Source organism: Talpa occidentalis, unplaced genomic scaffold (genome assembly GCF_014898055.3).
Source record: "Talpa occidentalis isolate TD23 unplaced genomic scaffold, MPIMG_talOcc4v2.1 talOcc4.18, whole genome shotgun sequence".
Lineage (NCBI taxonomy): Eukaryota > Metazoa > Chordata > Mammalia > Eulipotyphla > Talpidae > Talpa > Talpa occidentalis.
The window spans coordinates 15442115-15459283 of record NW_023601851.1 but is presented as its reverse complement, the minus strand read 5'-3'; the positions used below and the strand labels follow the sequence as shown (position 1 = coordinate 15459283).

General features: G+C 43.9%; 1 long non-coding RNA gene across 3 annotated transcripts in view; it reads right to left on the bottom strand.

Annotated features, from left to right (window-relative positions):
- Nucleotides 1-353: 353 nt before the first annotated feature.
- LOC119250725 (uncharacterized) overlaps nt 354-17169 on the bottom strand; it is a 28590-nt gene continuing 11774 nt past the window's right edge. Inside the window, exons 3-4 of one of the 3 annotated variants that reach the window (XR_008552701.1) lie at nt 16811-17066; nt 15736-16098 (exon numbers count right to left, since the gene is read on the bottom strand). This is a non-coding gene — a long non-coding RNA (uncharacterized LOC119250725). Of the gene's footprint in view, nt 417-15735; nt 16099-16810; nt 17067-17169 lie in introns of those variants that run through there. The other 2 variants (XR_008552702.1, XR_005126411.2) reach the window with 2 other exon arrangements.

Genomic DNA, 17169 nt, shown 5'->3' with positions numbered 1-17169 from the left:
GGGCACCCGGACGGCGCAGAAGATACAGGAGCTCTTCAATCTGACTGGCACTGTCAGGGACTGACATACACGGTAGGAAGTCCCCTTCTACTGAGCCCCTTTTCACAACGGTGATTCCAACATTGAGAATTGCTTACCCACCAGTGAGTGGCGCCTAGGTAGGGCCTCCATCTGCACTTTGTCGCATCTGAGTCCGTGCAGCACTCCCTGGGGGGTGTCACTAAGGAAAGAGCCTCCTCCGTGCTTGGGCTTCAATGGCTCTGCTCTTCCCACGCAGGTCCCAGAGGGTGTGAGGAGGCAGCCGCTGTGGACATACTGGTTCCCACTGCAGGGGCACCTCCAGGTGACCCGCTCTGCCTGCTGGCCCTGGGGCATGGAGGCATCTAGATGCTCTTTCTCTGCCTGGAGGAGACAGTCTGAAATGGATTGTTTAGTTAAAATATCTACCCCAGGACACATTAAAATGGTGTATGAAACTGACCGCATTTGCTTCCCGTTTATGACTGCACCCACATTTCCAACACGTAGGATGCCAGAGATCTAAATTTCCTTTAACATTCTTGTATCAGCAGTGAAAAGTTTAGAAAATTTAGAAAATTTTGGAAAGCATTTAGAAAATTTTAGAAAAGTCAGAGGGGTCACGTGGTAATAAGACAGTGAGACAGGAGTGTGAAGCAGAGCTAGCTGTGAGTATGGAATTAGGTATTTGCACTATTTTCTTTAGGTGTATGTGCATGTCTTGCACTGTGTGCAAGTGTGTGCATGTGAGTCTACATGAGTGTGGCTTGTGTGTGCTTCTATAGGTATGAAGTATTTATGTACTTTCTACCATCAGAAAACCACTCCCAGCTATAGAGAATTGGTACGATATCTTCAAAAATAGGGCTCCCGGATGGCCCAGCGGGTTGAGCCCAGAGCTGAGGGAAGTGCTGAATCTCCAAAGTCCCCAATGTGGCTTGTGTCTCCGAGTCCACATCTGTAGGGGGTTTAATTCTGCTCCAGTATAACTGTAGATGTCAGTTAAAGTTTTCCCGGTTTCTTGCCATTGGTCCCTGCTCCTGGTGTGTGCCCTGGTCACCCATTTCTCTTTCAGGGGCATCAATGTTGTCCTGCACAATGTTGTGAGTTTATGGCGGCAGTGAGCCCAGTGTCTTCACTCTGCCTCCATATTGCGCCTCATGCATAACCCAATTATTTTTTGAGACCATAATTACTTTGTAAACCAAAACAACTAAATATAATAAAAAAACAATAAAACTGAAAAACTAGAGATGTTAAAAAAATCACATCCAGTGACTTGTATTGAAATTATTGAAAAATTATATACATCATGGCTAAGTGTGGTTCATTCCTGTAATACAAGACCAGTTCAACACTTACATATCAAGTAATATAACAGTTTACATTAAGAGTGAATAACAAAAAAATTACTGTATCAACAGACATAAAAACACTCAATATATTTCAACACACATTCAAAATTAAAAAAAAGAGTAAATTCAAAAACCCAGGATTAAAAGGGCTTTCCTTAAACTAATTAAATGTATAAAAGAAAACATGTAACTAACATTACACTTAAAGATGAGCCACCAAATAGATTTCCTCTTCAGATGGAGAAAAAGGCCATTTTGTCCTCTGCCACTATACCAATTCAGAACTGTGGGGCTGTCCTAACTTATATGATAAGTAAAAGAAAGGAAAAGCTATAAAGGGAATACATATTGATATGAAACACTCAATTATATATTCCAGGTAGAAAACCACTAGAAAGCTTAAAAAATCTCAGAAATAATTAGCAATTATAGGAAGGTTGCAGGGTATGTAGTCAATATACAAAATTTTATTAGTTTCTCCATAAGCAACACAAATAACTGGGATATAAAATTAAAGAAACATCATCTTTTATAAAAATACTACCCCAAATGAGATACCTAAGCAGGGCCTTCCCTGGTGGTGCAGTGGTTGAGCGCTGGGCTGTGAAGCTGCCCACAGCCTCTGCAGCACTGGTTCCATACCCGGCCACCAACAAGGTTCCCACAAAGCACACAGACCTCTCCTTCCGACAGCTGCTCCCCTCAGCAGTGTACTTCGTCAGTCTGCCTGTTCTGTTCCCTGCTCTGTCTCTGGTGAATTCTCTCATCCTCCCATGCTTCTGAATGTACCCAGTGCTTGCATAAATAAATAAATAAATAAATAAATAAATAAATAAATAAATAATAAATAAATAAAATAATAAAAACTGAAAAAAAAGACAGAAAAAATAAATATGTAAGCATAAATCTAACAAAATTTGCAGGAGACCTATACACAGAAAGCCAACAACACTAATAAAATGGACCTAGATACAGACCTAAACCTTATTAAAAAATGAACAAACGCAAATTGAGTCATAAACATGAATGTAAAATGCAATACTATAAAACTTCTCGAATAAGACATAATAATACAAATAGATGTGACTTTGGATTTGCTAATAACTTTTTAGATAAAACACTAGAAGCATGACCTATGAAATAATAAGCAGACCTTTGCACTTTATTAAAAGTTTATGCTCTGCAAAAATGATGTTAAAAACACAAGTAACTTATTGGGAAAATACTATGAAGATAGATGCATTTACCAACATGCATTTGTCAAAACCCATAGAACTCACAGCACTAAGAATGACCCTTGGTCTACCAAAATTTTAAAGAATCATTTTGCAAGTCCGGGTATCCCAGAATGTGACACAGATGATGACAATAGAATGTAACTGTATCACACTGTATGACACATGCTTACAGAAAGAGATTTTGGAAAAGGTGCTGTAGACTCAAAAAGAAGGAAAGAATTCTATGGTTTGCTCTGCTGGAAATGTCCTTTCCACCCTGGCAAGGCTGCCTGGGCAATAAAGTCAGCAAGACAATAACTTTGTTTGCTTTGAAGAGTTCCTCTGGTGAGAAGCAAAGAAAATGTCCAGAAAGTCCACAGTCCTACCGTGTTTATAAGTTGCTAGACTAAGGAACAAGAGCTATTGACCTGAGGGACGAGTGTTTCTATGAGGGCACTTGTCAAAATAAGAGATTCCAATAACATTTGGTCCTTACATCTTCCCCCACAGTAACTGTGACTGACTGACTGATCTCTGACTTTGTAAAATCAAATCTGGACTTGCTATTGGTTTTTAAATTGGGGGTTGGAGTCATAGACCTGTCAGAACATTACTACATGTCTAACATAACCTGTGCAATATGATCCATCCCTGGAAGGCATTGAGTTGATTGGTTAAACTGTTAACCCAGCCTACTAGAGGTACAAGGACTCTGCTGTCCCCTGCCCTCTAGGTGCTGGTGTCCTAAGTAAGAAGACATATAATCAAGGATTGAATCTAAAAAGGGACAAATTTTGTTTGGTTTCTTGATATTCCACAGAAAAGTAACATCATCCAGTATTTATCTTTGCCCTTATGGCTTATTTTGCTTGGCATAATAGCTTCCAATTCCATTCATGTTGCCATAAATGGTGTCAATTTATCTTTTTTGACTGCAGAGTAGTATTCCATTGTGTGTATATGTATATATACCACATTATCTCTTCCATATGGCCACTGAGAATTATTTCATTTGATTCCTCTATTCATTTAAAAAAACTCCATTTGGGGGAGGAAGTCCACTCATCTCTGCTAAGCAGACAAGTATAGGTTTTTGCACCTGAGGGGGGAAATTCTATACTCCCAAAACACTACCAAAATGTAAACCAATGGTGCTTCTATAATAAAAAAATTAAAAAGATGACACATCATCAGCATCACTAAGCTGGCAGTATGGTGTATAGCGTGACGATTAACACTATGGAGAAGAAATAAGCAAGGAAGAAGAAAGGCCGTATTGTCTTAAACCAAAACTTCAGGTAAAGCCTCTCAGAAAGCAAGGAAGGACAAGCAGGAGGACCAGCAGGGGCAAGCCTTGGGTGGTAGTGTGCTTGCAGTCTTTGAGGGGCAGTACTATGTCATGAAGAGCAATGTTGTCTCAAATCTACAGGCCCTGGCATGGCTCTTTTGGGATGTGAGGGGCCCTAAGTGCTTAAAATGCATTCAGCTTTAATTGAGGACTGCACCAGAGATGGTGATTATATATCCTACCCAGTCCAGCATCCATTAAGTCAGGGCTAATTAGCACACTTCCTTTTCCAGCTGTGCCCTCAAAATTCCATTAACATCAAGTGCTGGCACCCACTGTCACCTACAGATTCAAGGTAATAGACCTCATCTCTTCTACAACACGATGGGTTTCCTGAAGGAATTGAATCATTTCCCAGGACTGCCTTGGGCAAAGTGGGACACAGAAATGGGGCCTGAATTAGAATGGGGGTGAGGAAGGGGAAGCTGGGCTGCAGGTGAAACATCCAGAACAAGACTTTGATAGACAACTTCATGCTTCCAAGGAGAGCCTGCCCCAGGTGGACTCAGGACACCAAACGCTCAGTAGATAACGAATGTCCCTCCACCAAAACATCTGTGCTCTCTAGGTCTAGACCCACCCGTTGAGACTCTCACCTTTTTGTGTCTGCATTATATTTTGTGACTGACACCACATGGTCACCCTCCTTGCAGTTTTATTATACTAAGCAATAGCAGCCTTCCATTGCATGAAACTGACTTTATTGAAGAACAAATCTGCCCTGTTTGTTTACATTCTGGACACTGATAAAATAGAATAATGATTTCAGTTGGTATCTTGAGTGAGTCAAATTTATAATTTATCCCAACTTGATATAGTCCAAAAATGAAAGAAGTGGAAGACTGTGGACAGTATGAAATGGCAGCTTAATTTTTAGGAAAATAAAACCCAGAGCCAGAGAGTTAAAGGTTTTCCTACTGATGTTAAAAATGTTTTCAAAGAGGACGGACATGTAGCATTTTATGCCGAGGAAGAGAAGTAAGTTCGCTTCGGTGAATAGGGCAGAGAAATAGCCTTTATATGTACATTTAGAACAATTTAAAAAGTGCCCATTATTTCTGTAAAGGGCTAATACAAGTAGTACAGACTTGAGTGGGGTAGTGCAAATCCAGGAATCAAGGGTCCCTGTAAATTCATCTGTCACTCACTCCTGATGCTTTTATATGAGGTTCACCAAAGCACTTTGGATTTCAAACCATCTCTGCCTTGTACTCTGGGGTCTGTTTTTCTCCCTTGCATGATACATGTGTTAGATTGATACTGATCAGTATGGATGGGATGAGTGAATGGGATATAATGCACTTAACAAACATGTATGATTCCTTCTGCAAGCCCAGCACAGCAGGTGCTCAGTACAGGAGACAAAACCTGGAAGACATGGCCTTGCCTTGTACATATTAGAGTCCAGGGAGGGCAAAGAGTAATCTGCCCCTGAGATGCAGAGAGCAAGCATAAATGTCACCCAGAGGATAGAAATTGTATACCAGGACAGGATCTGACCATAAGTCAGTATCGTCTGTGGTCTTACAGAGTTTTTTTTTTTTAATGATTTATTTATTTATGTGGACAAGAGCTGTGGTACAGGCCAGCGATGCAGGGGTTGTGGGCAGTGAGAGGATCCAACAGAGAGAGAGTGAGAAACAGAACAGGTGGTTTGACTGAAATACACCACTGAGGGGAACAGCTCAGTCTGAGACAGGAGAGGTCTGCCACACCAAGTGGTATCTCCCTGGCAGGGATTGAAACTGAGCTGCAGTGGCTGCAGACAGCTTCATAGGTTGCATCTAACCCCTTGTGCCACCAGGGAGGCCCCCTTACAGGGTTTTTAAAATTGAATTTAAATGTCCAAGTAAGCAATCTCTTCATTTATTTTATTTTCCATTTTTTTAAGATTTTTTTTTTCATTTATACAAAAGCTGGGGTACAGGCCAGATTCACAGGAGGCTGAGAGGATTCACCAGAGACAGAGCGGGGAAAAGAACAGGCAGACTGACAAAATACACTGCTGAGGGGAGCAGTGGGGAGAAAGGAGAGGTCTGCTGAGGCATGTGGGACCCTTGCTGGCCAGCCAGGATGGAACCCGCACTGCAGAGGCTGCGGACAGATTCACAATGCAGCACTCAACTGCCTATGCCACCAGGGAGGCCCTCTTCATTTAATTTAAATATCAACTATATTCATAGACCAAAAATTCCCCTTTTTAAAGTGTACAATTCGTGGGTTTTAGGAACTCATAGTTGTAGAACTGTCACCACAACTTAATGTTAGGACATATTCATTAAATTCTAAGGTAATGAAACTTAACCCATTAACAAATCCTCCCTGTGTCCCTCCCTCTCTAGTACAGGAAAAATCGCACATCTATTTTCTGTATTTGTGGAGTTATGTGTCTACTACAGACAATTCAGGTAAATGCAATCACACAATAGGTATTATTTGTGACTGGCTGCTTTCACTTATTCTATTTTCAAGGTCCATGCATGTTGTACAATGTATGTATTGGCACTTCACTCCTTTTCCTTGCTAGATAATATTCCATGGCATAATTTAGCATATATTTGTTCTGCATACCATTTGCAGCACAGATCTTCCAAAACCCTGGCAATTTCCTAAGTGATGAGCATGACCTTTAGGCATACAATACATAAAAGAAAAGAGGCAATGTGCTCACAGATCTCAATGCAGAGATGCATTCAGGGACTCACTCTAATGGCAAAGAAACAAAAACAAAAATAAACAAGTGGATTAATTCTGGCACAAGGGGTTATGCACAGCACTATGAAGCTGTCTGTAGCCTCTGCAGCAGGAGTTTGATTCCTGCCAGCCAGGGAGCTACCTACATGGCACAGCACCTCTCCTGCCGCACCTGCTGCTCCCCTCAGCAGTATGTTTCGTCAGTCTGCCTGTTCTGTTCCCCACTCTGTCTTTGGTGAATCCTGTCACCTCCCACACCTCTGGCCTGTACCCCAGTTCTTGTATGCATAAATAAATACATCTTTAAAGATACAAACTGAAAAACCTTTGCACAGGTAAAGAAATATCCACAGAACAACTAGTGACTGTTAGAAAATATTTGCCCAGCACATATCCAAAAAAGAGTTAAATCCCAAAATATATAAAGATTTCATCCAACTGAACAACTTTAAAAAACAGTTAAAAATGGATAAAAGAGCAAAAAAAGTTTCTCCAAGAGAACACATGTGGTCCATGCCATATGAAAAAAATGCTCATTACTCATTTAGGGAAATGAAATCTGAACCACAGTGTGGTATCACTTCACACCTGTGAGAATGAATTCTATTCAAAAGACTGGAACAAAGAGTCAGCAAGGTTGTGGAGAAAGGGGAACACTCCCTCAATCCTCCTGGGCATGTGAATTATTACATCCTCTATGAAAAATGCAGGTCTTAAGTTTCCTTAAAAAATAAAAATAAATCCCATAAGATCCAGAAATACCACTTCTATGAATTTTTCCAGAGAATATATATACACTAGAATGAAAATATTTATGCACTTCAATGTTCATGGGGGCATTACTCAATAACCTAATAATGGACTCAACCTAAATATCCATTGACAGATAACTAGATAAAGAATCTATGGTTTATATGTGCAGTTGAAAACTAATCAGCTATTATAAAAGATGAATCATTGTCTTTTGAGAAATGTGAATGGAACTTGAGGTGACTATGCTAAGGGAAATAAGCCAAAAAAGACAATTACTGAATAGTTTCACTCATTTGTGGAATGCAAAGTAACCAAGAAAATAAATGGGCAAAAGACACAAAAATAATCTTAGACTGTGAAAACTATGGTGGTTACCAGAGGGGAGAGGGCAGGGGAGGGGAGAAAGGTAGATGGCATGAACTGATGTGGTTGTGGCACTGGGGCTGGGGCTGTTCGTGTGCAAATGTGCATATGTCTAGGTATAAAGCTGAATTCCTGAAATTTTATAGTTATGTATTTACATTTATTTACATAAATGGTAGATCAAATTTACAAATTACATAAATTATACAAACTAAATTACAAATTCCTAATCTTCTCAATTTATTGTTTTCCACTTTTATTCCAATGTGGTTCTTTTACTTTTATGGACCTTTGTTTTATTGCCTATCATTTGATCTAGTCTAGAGAATGCTTCATGTGAACTTGAAAAGAATGCACATTCTATTCTTGTTTGGTGGAGTGGTCTTAGGCTATCTTTTATAATTTTTTATCTATATTATCTATTCATTATATATAGAAATGAATTACTATATTATTGAAGTTGTCAACAGTTGTTAAATTATTAACTTCTGTCAAATTCTGTCAGTTTTTGTTTCATGTTCTTTGAGGCACTGTTGTTAGGTATATGATATATTATGCTTTTAATCATTTTGTATTTTTGATACATTGATTGTTTTTTTTTTCTAAAATGTTCTTGTTGTCTTAGTAAGATTTTTGATCTTTAATATATTTTGATAGTATTAACTAATCCACTCGGGCTCTTTCATTTATTGTTTAAATGATGTGACTGTTGACTTTTACTTGAAACCTATTTGTGTCTTTGCAACTAAAGTGTGGGCCTTGTAGACAGTATGTAGTTCATCATGTTTTACCCATTTTAAATGTTTGTCTCTTTTCATTGGTGCATTTAACCCATTTTTATTCAATAATATAACTGAAAAAGTAGAATTGGCATCTGACATTTAAATATTTCCTATATGTCATGTATTTTTTTCTTCCTTCATTTGTCCATTATTACATGCTTCTTTGTTATATTAGCCATCCAGTGTACCATTTTAATTCCTTTGTTTTTTATTACATATTTTGGATATTTTTATTGATTGATTTGGGGATTACAATTAATCTTAATTTATAATTAGTAATTATAAATATATAATTGGTAGTAATTGAAGTTGCTACCAACTTAATTTCAATAGTACACAAAAACCTCATTCTAATATAGTTCCCCTCTACCCTTTTATAGAGTCTCACAAAAACAACTTTATACAATTTTGCGCCTGTTCACATAAGTCAGAATCATCTAATTTTAAAATACAAAAATAAATATTAATAATGCCTTTTAGTTTGCTGTGTATATCCCTTTATGGAGGTCTTTATTTCTTTTTGTAATTAATTTCTATTTTACATACACAATAATATAATAATATATAGTTTACATCACTGTTCATTTTTGTACAGTGTAGGCTTTCTCCTCTCATATGTAGTCACCATCATATTCCCACCATCAGTTCATGTGGACAGAAGGTATTGGCTGGTGTACTTTCATTTGAACCTAAAAGACTCCCTTCAGTAATTTTTTTTGAAGATTTGTTTATTTATTTATACAAGACCCGGGATACAGGCCAGATTTGCGGGAGGGTGAGAGGATTCACCACAGACAGAGTAGGGAGCAGAACAGGCAGATTGACTGAAATACACTGCGGAGGGTAGCAGCGGGCAAGACAGGAGAGGTCTGCTGTACCATATGGGTAACTACCTGGACAGGGATCGAACTCCTGCAGCAGAGTCTGTGGATAGCTTCATAGGTTGCATCTTAACCCCTTGTGCCACCAGGGAGAACCCTCTCTTTTGTATTTTTATACAAGTCTGATATTGTATTCAACTCCAAAATTTCCATTGTATAATTCATGTTTCTTTCTTTATATTCTCTGTTAAGATATAACTTTCTCACTTTCCCTTTACTCTGTAGATATGATTTTTAGGACTTTGAAATATTTAAAATAGTTAATTTAAAGGATGTGTCTAGTAAGAACAATGTCTGCACTTCCTCACAGAAAATTTCTCTTCATTTCTTTTTTCCATGGCTTTGGGTCATACTTTCTTTTTGTCTGTAATTTTGTTGTTGTTGAATACTGTATATTTTAGTGCTGAATATTGTACCTTTTTAGTTTCTTTATTCCATCTTTGGACTGGGGAATACAACTGACCCTAGCGGAGGCCCCATGCCTTCCCAGCCCCATATGCTATCACTCCCAGATCCCGGCCCCAATGACACTCAAAGCGAATTCCCAGCATCAAACTAAACCCCACAAGGACTCAGCTGCCATGCTCACCAAACAGTAAATGCCAGAGCAGTGGGAGAGGAAGACCTTCACACAGCAAATGTTCTACTACAGCAGAGCCAATCTAAAGCATATAATAGGGAGAAAGGAAAATACAAATGGCTATGCAAGTCTTCAGGGGAAAACTGCATCACAGAAGGAAAACAAATCTCCAGAGCCAAGGCACAGGAGATGGAAGAGCTTTTCTTCCTATCAGACACAGAATTTAAAACTGCAATAAGAAAATTAAAGAATTGGAACAATAAAAAGGAAACTCAGAAAAACAGTTTAGATAATTAAGAAAACCCAGAAAAGCAAATTAATGCCATGAGAAACACAATGAACAGAAGATCAAAATTAAAACTCTAAAAAGAAAATAATAGAAATGCAAAAAGTAGAGAGAGCAATGGGGGAGATAAAAAATTCAGGAGAAACCAAGGAAAAATGACAAAGCAAATGGAAGAATGAATCAGTGAGTTCAAAGATGCAAATGGGGAAAGAACAAAATAGAAAAAGAGAAATAAAAGAGAAAAAATGAGAATTCAAAGAAAAGAAACATCAAAATGATAGGCATAACAGGAGAAGAGAGAGAACAGAGAACTGAAAAATTATTTAAAGAAATAACAGAACACTTCCCCAACTTGAAGAGTGAATTGAACATGCAAATGCAGGAAGATGAAAGAAAATCAAGCTACTAGAGGAAAGGAAACCTATAGCCAGACAGAGTAGTATAACTTACCAGAGTTCAAGGTAAAGAAAAAATAGTTAAGCTGACAAGGGAGAAGAAAGAGATATAAAGGAAACCTGAGTAGACTAACACCAGACTCTCCAGAAAAACACTGTAGGTAACAAGAGAATGGAGTGACATATTCAAAATACACCCGGATAAAATTTGCCAAGAAGAAAACTCCCTCCTGCAAAGATAGAGAGAGATATAAAGACCGTCTCAGACAAACACAATCTCAAGGAGTTTGTAGTTGTTACCTCCCCTTCTCCAAGAAGTATTAAAAGGAATTTTTGTATTTAAATGAAAGAGATGGGGCCTCCGGGGTGGCACAGACAGTTAAGTGCAGTGCTGTGTAGCAGTCCACAGCCTCTGCAGTGTGGCTTCAATCCCGGCCAGCCAGGTAGATACCCACATGGTGCGGCAGATCTCTCCTGTCTCGCTCAGCAGTGCTGAGGTACCCTCAGCAGTGTATTTTAGTAGATCTGCCTGTTCTGTTCCACACTCTGTCTCTGGTGAATCCTCTCACACTCCCGTGCATCAGGCCTGCACCACAGTTCTTGTATGCATGAATAAATAAATCTTAAAAAATAAAAAAAGAAAGATGAACAAAAACTGAAAAGCAATTAAATAGAATTAAAATAAAACAAACAAAAAATTAAGTATGACGGCTATATCAAATATCAATGCACTGAACTGGCAAAATAAAAGCTATACAGTATGAAGTTGGAACTGGAAACAGAATCCAAACTTCTGCTGCTAACACACCTAAATCCCAATGATAAACACAGACTGAAAGACAAGGGAAAGAAAATATTCTACAAGCAAATGGCTTGTAGAATACATACTAAGTAAAGCTAGGACAGATATATGAAATCAAATAGGCTTCCAACTTTAAAAGGTAGCAAGAGGCAGAAATGGACAATAATGACTAAAGAAACAATACAACAGGAAGATATAACATTCATCAATATATACTCAACAGAAGAGCACCAAAATACATTAGACAACTAATTTCTAATCTGAAAACAGACATTGGAGAAAATACATATGACCTTGCAGACTCCAACACCCCACACTCACCAATGGACAAAACAATTAGATAGAAAATATATAAGGACACAATTGTCCTAAACAAAGGATTAGACCACATGGGATTAATAGACATATATAGGGAACTGCACCCCCCACACACACATACACAAAAGCCAAATACACATTTATCTCAAGTGTACGAGGATCATTCTTTTTTTTTGTTTGTTTTTTATACAAGCACTGGGTACAGTCAGAAGTGCGGGAGGGTGAGAGAATTCACCAGAGCAAAAGCAGGGAACAGAACAGGCAGAACAACGAAATACACTGCTGAGGGGAGCAGCAGGCATGACAGGAGAGGTCAGCTGCGCTATGTGGGATTCTTGCCGGCCAGCAACGATTGAACCTGTGCTGCAGAGGCTGCAGATAGCTTCACTGTGTGTAGCTCAACCACCTGCGCCACCAGGGAGGCCCTGTACAAGGATCATTCTTCATGACTGCCCACATACTGAGTGACACGACAAATGTCAATGAATTTATGGAGATTCAGCCATACCAAGTATCTTCTCTGACCATAAAGGTATTGAATTAGAAATCAACTACAAAAAGAAAACAAAGTCTCTAATACAAGGAGCTGAAAACACACTACTGAGAAGTCACTGGATTAATGAGAAAATCAAGAAAGAAATCAAAACTTAATTTAAGATAAATAATAGTGAGGACACAACCTTCCAGAATATGTGGGACACCTCAAAAGCAGTACCAAGAGGGAATTCTATAGCAATACAGGCCCACATCAAGAAACAAGAAAGAGCCCAAAATAAAGAACTTGTGTCTAATCTCAAGGAACCTGAAAAAGAAGAGCAACATATTTCAAAAGTCAGTAGAAGGAAGGAAATAATACAATTCAGAGCAGAAATAAATAAAATAGAAAGGGAAAAGACAGTTTAAAAGATCAATATGAACATTAACTGGTTCTTTGAAAAAATGTATAAATTCAACAATCTAAATGAGATGGACAGATTTTTAGATATTAAAGAATTATCCATGACTACATAGGGAAGAAATAGAAAACCCAAACAAATCAATCACAAGCAAGGAAATTGAAAAAGTCACCAAATGGTCCCAGAAAACAAAAGTCCAGGACCTAATGACTTCACCGGTGAGTTCTACCAAATGTTCAAAGATGAACTAATTCCTGTACTGCTAAAATTCTTCCAAAAATTGAGAAAGAAGGAATATTTCCAGATAGATTTTATGAGGTCCCCATGACACTAATACCAAAAGCAAACATGAACACAAAGAAAGAAAAGTACAGACAGTGCACCTAATAAACGGAGATGCAGAAATCCTCAATAAAAGCTTAATGAACCAAATCCAACAATGCAATGAAAAGATGACACAACATGACCAAGTGGGATTTAAACCAGTACCCGAGAATGGCTCAGGATCTGGAAATCCATCAATGAAACTCACCCAATTGATAAAAAGGAAAGTGAAAACCATGCCGTCCTATCAACTGAGGCTGAGTAAACATCTGACACATTCAGCATCCATGTATGATGAAACCCTTGCAAACTGAGTGTACATGGCACACACCTCACTATCATAAGAGCCGCAGAGGACAAGTCCACAAGGAGGGTTGCACCGGCAGCCTGGGGTTCAGGGACCTGTCACCAGCGAATGCTAGTAAAGCAGAGCCGGGAGCGGAGTCTTTAAACTGTGCTTCAATGAGGCAGCTGCAACCTGGAACTTGGGGAACGAACACCCTAAAGAAACCGCTTTAACATTCCATTTCCAGCTGCCTTTTTATAGCGGGGGGTCTGGGGGCACGGAGGGGGTTGGGGTTGCGTGTGTGTGGCCCCTCCCGTGGTCCTACTCCATGGCTCCACTTCTGTTTCTCAGCACAGTCCACCCCTGAATCGTGTATCAAGGGTCCAGCTGCTGTGGGCACCAAAACACCGCATTCCGCTGAGCAGGCGTGTTGCTGCTGCTGTGGCCCCACGCCCAGCGCCCCGCGCGGTCCCAGCAGCCCCAGGGAGGTCCCCCTAAACCAGGCCCCAGAGGCGCCCCGCCCCCCGCCGGCCACCTCCTGGGCGCCGACCCCTCCCCGACTGGGAGACCCGCCCTGCCCTCTGCGCCATGGGACCTTGGGCTGCGGGCGCGCTGGGGCGCCTGACCGCGCGGGACGCCGAGCAGGCCTGGGGGCCCGGCCCTTGGGAGCCAGGGCGACCTGCCGGGGGAGCACAGGGTGGGCACCTCGGTGTGGCACTGGGCATGTGCCCAACTGCAGGTCCCGCCCCCGCGGCTGCCACCCCAGGTCGCCGGGGAGGACCGGCCAGGCTGCCAGGAGGGCCTGGGCGCGCCGGGAAGGCGGGAGGGGCGAGGACAGGGCGTCCCTGCTGTTTGCCCCCAGACTCCAAGAGCTTCTAGGTGTCCGGCTGAACAGAGTGGGGATCCCCAGCTCGGCCCCCATGTGGGGCCTCATCGGTGCACCCCAGCTCAGCCTGAGGGGGCCAGAGAGCAAAAACTGAAGGTGACACATCGGGAAATTATGGCCTGGTGGAGGAGCCAGGCCCACGCAGCCCGCGCCCCCTCTGCCCCGGCCGCGCCCCCACGTCCCACCTGCCCTAGCCGCACTCTTCCGAGATGCCCAGCGGAAAGCCATGGCTCCTCCCAGCCCCCCCCCCGCGGGCCGCCGTGGCTGAAGTGGCTGCCCGTGGGGCGGGCCGTGAGAGGGTCGCGTGTCACGCGCTGGGGGACAGGACGGCGCCCACTCACCCGGGGTCTGCTCGTCTCTCAGCGCCGGTGCCGCCTGAGCGGCTGGAGGCCAGCGCTGGCCCCCGCCGCCTGGGGGGCCGGGAGGGCACTGTTCAGGCGGGGCCTCCCGAGTGTGCGGGGGCTCCATGGGGCGGAGCCGCCTGGCCCACCCCGTGTCCCCGCGTCCTTCCCCGTGTCCACCCGTGTCCTGCCCGGCTCCCCACTGCGGGGGTCGTCGGTCCCCCATCCCCACGGGCCTCGGGAAGACCCAACGCACAGAAGCCTCGGGCCTTGCTGCTGGGTGACCCGACTGCAGGACGGGGAGGCTGCTGAGGCGCGCGGCCCGGCCCTTCGCGGGCAGGACAGTCCCCCCGCGGCGCGAGGGAGGAGGCAGGGAAGAGGGAGGGAGACCGGGCGCTCGTCTGCAGGTCGGGTCAGCGCCGGCCCAGCCCCGTCGGCTCTGCTTGAGGCCTCGCTGCTGTGACCGAGGCCACGCCCGGCGCACCTGGTTCTCATCTTATCCCAGGCGTCCACTGCGCAGCTCCAAGGGCCGCCTCGGACATCAGCCCAGCCCGGCCACCCAGCCGGGGTTCCCGGCTGACTTGGAAGGCCCCTCGGGGTCGGCGCCTGAGACTGACAGCCTAACCTTGTGGACTCAGATGGGTCAGCAGACGCACACGGCGTCGCCTGCCTGGAGGGGAGGGCCCGTCACCACCGCCAACGGGCCTCGCTGGAGTGGCGCCCGGGACATGGTGCTGGGGACACAGGCCCCGAGAGGAAGCCTGGCCCCATCTGCGCACGGGCTCTGGGACTGAGAAAGATGGCCTGACCGGGGGCCTGCTGGCAGGAGCCTGGGCACGAGAGACGTGCTGGGGAGGGGCCCAAACCTGCCCATAGCAAGGCCTGAGGACCCCAGCTGGAAAGGGGATGGCACAGGGCGAGGAAGGGGGTGGACACGGGGGACCACGGGCAGGGTGGGGGGACTGCGCTCAGAGTGATGAAGGTGCTGAAGGCCAGAGGCACCCAAGGACAATAAGAGAAAACAGGTGCCTGTCGCTCAGGAGTGGGTAGCGGGACCCACATGCCAGAACCCAGTGGCAGAAAACGGATCCACAGGCCCCAAGGCCTAGGTCACAGGCTCCAGGCCAGGGGGGGTGAGGGGGGGCTGCTGTGGGGTGTCCAGGTGCAGACCTGACGGGGAGGAAATGGATTAAGGAACATACCACTAGTGCTAGTTTTATCATATCTCTCCATTCAGAATGTCAACAGCCTTTTAGATGCCAAGACAGGCACGAGGTAAGGCCCTGCAGACACAACATGCAGACACGGGCAGTTTTCTTAGTTATGCCAGGAGGAATATTTTGCACAACTGCAGTTTTTTCTCCATAGGCTTAGGGGAAAAAAATCTCAAACTCCAAAAATGTGGATTGTTGTTGGCAGAAATCACAGGTTCCAGTTGTCACCATACAAGGCTGACTTTGAAAACAGGGTAAGTTTAGTTAGAGCAATTACAGAGGAGTCACACGGCCTCGTGTATCACTGTAGGGTTGATCGTGGTCAAGCCTTCATGTTAGAAGTCAGTCCTGGGTTTGCCCTGGACAGCAGGTCAAAGAGCAAATTCTACATCAAAATACAGATGATCCCTCCCCACACTCAGGAGAAATGGCAACCACACAGGGAAAATAACCCAGCATAGTTATGTGATGCACTGAACCGGTGCTCTGACCACAGCTGCCCCTGAATGCCGATGTCTTTTGGCAGCTGTGAGGTCAGCATCAGTTCGTCAATGGATAAACTTCAGAGTGATGTAAGAATAGGTCTTTTCCTCTGAAAAGGCTCAGCAAAGCACCATGTGGGTAAAAGAGCATCACGATATTTAGATCACCTGAACAGAAGCCAGCAAGGATTCACCAGAGCCACAGTGGAGAACAGAACAGGCAGACCAATGAAATACACTGATGAGGGGAGCAGCGGGCACAGCAAGAGAGGTCTGCACAACATGTGGGAACCTCCCTGGTGGCCGAGGATCGAACCAGTGCTGCAGAGGCTGCGGGCAGCTTCACAGCCCAACACTCAACTGCTGAGCCACCAGGGGATGCCCTCAGCAAACTTTCAAGAAGCTTCACAGACTCAGGCTTCTCACTCTCAGTCTGTCCCATCTGCACCCCTGGAGCCCCCAGTCCTCCCCACCCAGCCAAGCCTCTGGCCTGTGCCTATCAACCTTTAAGGCTTTTTCGCCCTTGTATCCCCCACTCTGGGGGAAGAAGCCTGTCCTCCCCTCAGGCCCCTGTTTTGGCACCACTTACCCGAGACTGGCTGGGGGAGCGTGGATGGTGAGAGGACTCCGATAGAACCGAGAAATGAAGAAATGACAGACTAGGGTGGAAGAGAAGCAGGACCCAGGGAAGGCTAGCCTTGGCATCTGGCTCAATTGTCCCACGTGCCCAGGGCCACTCGTGTTGATTGGGACTCCATTGCCGGGGGGGCCTAAAGCTGTAAGGGGGGACACTTACTGGCTCCTGGGCATCCACCACAGCAAGCTAAGGGCACCAGCCTCGCACCCTGCAGAAATGGGAAGCAGTGTTGGGCTCGGGTCCTCGTTTGGCTCCCCCCTCCCCTTGTTAGGGGGTGTAGGGTAAATGGTTTTCAGGCTTTTCTGCCCTCC